The sequence below is a fragment of the Curcuma longa genome, chromosome 10, assembly GCF_044706935.1.
Source record: "Curcuma longa cultivar G26 ecotype Majalengka, Jawa Barat chromosome 10, ITB_CL_G26_1.1, whole genome shotgun sequence".
Taxonomy (NCBI): Eukaryota; Viridiplantae; Streptophyta; class Magnoliopsida; order Zingiberales; family Zingiberaceae; genus Curcuma; species Curcuma longa.
In genome coordinates this window covers 3,855,808-3,862,114 of record NC_133870.1, presented here as the reverse complement: position 1 = coordinate 3,862,114, position 6,307 = coordinate 3,855,808, and positions in this window count along the sequence as shown.

Below are 6,307 nucleotides of genomic sequence, written 5' to 3'. Positions count from 1 at the left end.
TGATTCCATGGCTAGAATATAACAAAACATAGATTATCAATCAACTATGGCACTAGAATCGATGTGCATGCCCCTTTTAATGTCCTTTGTTTATGCTAAATGACACAAGACACTTCAGTACCATCCTACAGCCTGGCACAATGGGCAAAAGGCATGCACATATAGTAAACCACAAACAATTTAGTAGGTATGGTGCTAAATTTTCTTTTTCTTTGCTTGAGTGTGAATAGGAGACTAATTCTGTTAGTCCTCATCATCATATCCTTCATCAATTTACCTTTGTTTGTTACTTCACTGGCTATTTAATTCACACTCTAAGAGTTCAAATGATCATGGTAAAATGGATGAAGGGTGGTTGTGACATTGTTTCACAATTTGAAAAGTGTATTAAAAAAAAGCACTTTTAAGCTATAGTGTACCACTAAAGGCACCTTAAGTATATTGGACTAAATGATAGAATTTTAACTATTAAACATAGAATTTGAAATAGAATTAAATATTTAGTAATTTATCTGACTTTTTGTACTAGCACCTGAAATTAGGAACGCACCCTCTTATCTCACATTTGCATTAGAAAGGTAATTTTGTGAATATAAGTTGACCAAAGACCCTGTTTCACAACCAAAGTGTTTATGAAGGCCAAAAGTAGTTTGGAAGAAAAGCATTCCTAAATCCACCATAAAGCGTAGAACAATAAATAAATAAATAGCCACCAAGTCTTTATCCCACTAATGGGATCGGCTATATAAATCCTTCTATGCCATTGGGCTAGATCCCCTACTATATCATCCTAATTTTATCTTGTTTTATTGTTGTTAACCAAGTCTTCTTTGGTCTTCCTTGATGAATGTGTAAATTTATCACGATCTTACATTGTCTAACTGAAACATTTATTAGTCGCCTAAGTATATGTCTATATTATCTTAAATGCATTTCTCGGAGTTTTCCCTCAACAAGTGTGACTCCAACTTTCTCTCTAATATTCTCATTTCTTTTTCTATCCATCCTTGTATATCCTCACATCCACCTTAACATTCTCGTGTCTGCGACTCTTATCTTCTGCTCGTGCCTTAACATCCTCATTTCTATGACTCTCATCTTTTGCTCGTATGTTCGTTTCATAGCCCAACATCTAGCTCCATATAACATATTGTCTAACTGTTGTTTTGTAGAACTTCCTTTTAAGCTTTAGAGGTACCTTACAATAATAAAGAATACTTGATGCCCTCCTCCATTTTCAACATCTTACTTGTTTCCCATGTAAAACAATCCCTTCATCATTTTACAAAAAAAATCTTAGATATTTAAAACTTTGAGTTATAGGTAACTCGTCATTTCCTATCTTAATAATTGTCTTGCTACGTTTACTACTACTAAATTTAAATTTCATATATTCTGTCTTTAATCTACTAAGTCTAAAACCTTTAACTTCTAACGTCTTTTATCAAGATTCAAACTTAGAATTTACTCTTTCACAAGTCTCATTGACCAAAACAATGTCATCTGCAAACAACATGCACCATGGTAGCTTAATTTGGATAATGAGTGCATTCATGACTAGTGCAAAAAATATGGACTTAGAATTTATTCTTAATGTAACCATATTTTTATAGGAAACACTTCCATTAATCTGTCTGGAATCTTCCACTCTTGTGATTATATCATTGTACATATCTTTAATTATCTCAATATACATTACATTAACACTTTTTTTTAGAATTCTCTATATAATTTCCCTTGAGACTCTGTTATAAACTTTTTTTAAGTCAATAATATCATACATAAATCAATTATCTAAGAAGATGTAGCATGAATCCAAATTAATTTTCGATCACATTAGTCTCCTTTCTTGATCTTTTTCCTATCACTTTTTTTTTCAAAATTCATGCCCCTATAATGATAATTTTGTACATTATATTGTTTTTATATAAGGGGACTAAAGTAGTAACCTTCCACTAATCAAACATTTTATTCGCTTTCAATATCAAGTTGAATAACTTCATAAGTCATTCAATACCCTACTTCTCTAGGCACTTCCATACTTCTATTAAAATATCATCCAATCCAATTACTTTTACATTTTTATCTCATTTAACTCTTGTTATACTTCTGAAAATTGAATTCTCCAATAAAAAAATAAATTTATATACTCTTGTGACATTTAAATTTCTTAAGCTAAGTTGGTTACTTAACCCTTCAAAATACCTCTTCCATCACTCCTTTATTTCCTCATTATTCATTAGTTTCCTATTGGATTCATCTTCAATGCATCTTATTTGGGTAAGATCCTTTGTTTTCCTCGTTCTCACTTTAACTATTCTGTAGATGTCTCTTTCTCCTTCTCTTATGTCAAGTCATCGATACAAGCATTTCTTATATCAAGTCGTTGATACAAGCATTCAAGAGCTTTATTCTTGGTTGCACTCATTGCTTTCTTCGCCTCTTTCTTGACTACTACATACTTTTTAAAGTTTTCTTCGTTCTTATAATCGTATAGTAATTTATTAGGTTGTTCTATTTTCCTTCAATTTCCCTTGTACTTCCTCATTTTACAACCAAGATTCTTTATTTGGTGGTGTCTGTCCTATTGATTCACAGAGTATGCTCTTAAACACTGTTTTTAAATTTGACATCATTTTATCTCATGTTGTATGCAAGCCGTCATATATTTCTCTTAATATTTATATTTCTACCCTTTCCTTAAAGATACATTATTTCCCATCCTTTAACTTCCACCACTTGATCCTAGGAGTCATGCACATTTCTCTTCTGCTAATATTATGCTTGAGGCGCATATTTAACACTACTAACCTATGTTAGATGGTTAAGTTTTCCCCAGAGATAACTTTGCAATCTTTACAAATTTTTTTTTATTTTTTCCTAATCATAAAAAAATCAATTTGCGACTTATTATTTTCACTTTTGAAAATAATTAAGTGTTCTTATCTCTTTTTAAAAATGTATTAACTATTATGAATTCATATATTATCGTGAAATCCAATATAGCTTTTACTTCTTCATTTCTTGTTTCAAAAACATACCCTTATCCATCTTATTATATTCCTCGTTTCTTACTCCTACATGCCCATTTAGGTTCTCTTATTAAAATTATCTCGTTTGTTGGAATTTTTTGTACTACCTCTTCTAAGTCCTTCTAAAACTTATATTTGATGTCTTCATCTAATCATACTTGAGATGCATATACACTAATTACTTTAATAGTTTCTTTTGATACCACAATCTTAAGAGTTATAATCCTATCTCCCTTCCTAACTAGTCCTACTACTTCGTTCTTTAATGAACTATCTACAACAATACCTATTTCATTTCTCGTTTTACTATTTTCTGTGTGTCATTACTTAAAACTCAGTTTTCTATCATCTTTATCTTCTTTCTACCCATTTTATCTCCTGCAAACATAAAATATTAATTCTTCTCTTAACCATCGTATCTATTACTTTTATTACTTTGTCGGTGAGTAGTCCTACATTCAATGTTCTAAATCTAAGACAATCGATATTCTTATAATGTTTATTCTTATCCAAACGAGAGTGTAAGAACTTTTGTATATTTAACACTACACTCAAGTTCTTATGGAGATGTCATGGTCCTTATCAAGACGTTGCAATCAACCCCCATAACACGTTCCTTTCAGGGAATAATCTAGTATTAGCGTAATAGTTTAATGGATTCATATAAAATATTTGTCTATGTTTAACATTGGTTGACAACCTAACGTAACTCTCCTCCTTTATCCAGGCTTGGGACCAACCATGACGAAGTATTTGCCATCAGCGGAGTTGGTATATGTAAATTGATAACAATTAATAAATTATTGTATTTGTTGAGGAATATAATAGAAGGCGGAAAATTTTCATTTAATTGAAAACAATTGTGAGGTATATTATGGGGTGGAAAATAATTGAAAGAGTTATTGAATGCTTAAAAATAATAGCTTTGTTGTTATTTTTCGAGTTCCCCTTGCCTCTCTTTTATAGCCCTCCAAATGATAAACTCTAATAGTTATTCTACATTAATGTTAATTGACACACTTAAGCCGCCAGTTAAAAACTTGAATCACATATCATTATCTACCATTCAATTGTTCATCCATCCAATTGACTCAAGTCTAACCTAGTCGAACCATGTTCTCTTCAATCGACTCCTTTGGATAAGATCATCTTAAAATTTGTCTTCCTTTTCAAATTTGAACAGTAACTTAGGCAACTCAATCGACTAAGACAAAACAAAATATTCTATTTGAAGCTAATTTAGCCTTACTTGACTCCCTAGTTACTTCAGCACATCAATCAATTGAAGCATCGACTACAACCCCGAAACATATTGTTTCTTGGTCGAGTCTTATATGTCGATAAGAATCTACCTGAGCTCGAAAGTAGATGTCACTTGACTCTCACAACTTACTTAAGAAGTTACCATCTGCAACTTTACTTCACCACCAAGATCGTCTCTCACTAGGTCACTCGTACAACATATGCATTACAACTTGCTTTTCATGTTATACTTAACACTTCACCTACATAATTCATCTCCATTTGGCTATCATCAATTTTGCCACCTCGATGCTCCTTGTCTTACGATCCCTCAAATGTTTTATTCCATCCTTCTCCAATTTTCAAAGGACCTTAAGCCATTGAACCAACTAAGCTCATGCAAGCTTTATACACTCACAAGTGACACAGGCAAGCCTAACTTAAATCTCTTTGCTTAACACATCAAAATTATACAATCAAACATGACCATTTAGTGCATAATTGCACTAATTCTCTTTGTATGATTTTACAAGAAACCCAATAATCGATTTATTAATGGAAGCATACACTAAATTGCTTGAATCTAAAAAAAATAAGAGGTAAAAACAATGATCATCATTATCACTTACCCTCTCGAATGCACTCCAATTCATCTCATGCCCAAAGGGGCTACATGATAGGATAAAAATCTTGATTGCCATTGATTGCAAGTGGGGAGTACTTGTTGTTTCAAACATCGACAACAAATATGCTATCAATTAATTGGCAATATTAGTAGAATTGTATAATTTATTCAAAGTAACTAACAAGGTTAACTAACTATTACCTAGACTAAAATCTTAACCATTCTTTGATCTTTGTCCCATAGCTAATTGCCTTTCAAAAAGTTTAAATGCTTCTTTATATGACTTTAATTCCATGCATATCATGTTATCTTAGATGGTAGGATCAAGAAAGAACGTGTCATCATCATGTGAGTATATCATCCATTTAAAGCTCTTGCCTTTTCAATTGTATCTTTAATCCTCTTTTTCCTAACAATTTCCTTAAGCATCAAGACAAGAGTGTGAGTTGCACATAAAGATCAGAATATGTGTGAGCTTACCTCTTTCATTAACTTCCCAATGATTAAATTTATTGCAGCATTATTGTCGTTATCTATAATTAACATTCTTTCTTTCCCAACCGCCTTTAGTTTATGCATTCATCAACAATCTTAAAAATGTATTCAGTCATATGGAAGCTCTCAGTTGGATAAATGGGATTCAAGAAACTGTGTCTAATTCACAATTTATACATAAGTTAATAATGTGTGTGCCCCTCTTTTTTTTCCATAAATCGGTTAAAATATTGAACCAGTCCTCTTCCGAGCATCCCTATACATTTACATATTCTTTATCTTTGTCACTTCTTTCTTGAGCAAAGGCTCACCAAGTCCATAAGGCATTGAACCTTTCTTAGAAATTTTAAGTGACTTCAGTTTGAACTGTATTATCAGAATTAGGTGATAAAACACTAATTCTGGATGATAAAATTTTGATATAAGTACCATGCCATTTGAAAAATATGGAAATGTAGGAAACAAAAAGAAGAGCTTAGAAATTAAAACAAGTAGGCAAACGAAGCTCTACTTTTAAGGCAAAATTCAGCTGTCTTGCAGATTGAAAATGGTCTTCCAGTCTTAAGGATACAACTAGTGCTAGACAACATGATAATATATATTGAGGCAACCTATATATATTTGAACTTCGAGTAGTGAAAGAGAAGAAAACTGTTGAGAATAGTTTGACGTTGGCAAAATGAGAAAGCTTCTTTTCACTGGTGAGAAAGGGGAGTTAGACTCTTATTTTACAGAGGTAAAACTCCCTTGGATTGCACATTATAAACAGGCATTTTCTGTATTACTTAAAAAGGTTATCTTAATCAAAAGGCACAAACCTTAATTAAACAGAGAAATAACTAAACGTGGCATCATTAAATAATTAAAGTTTGTGTCACATTTGTGTTTGAACTCGACTAACTCAGAATGGCCC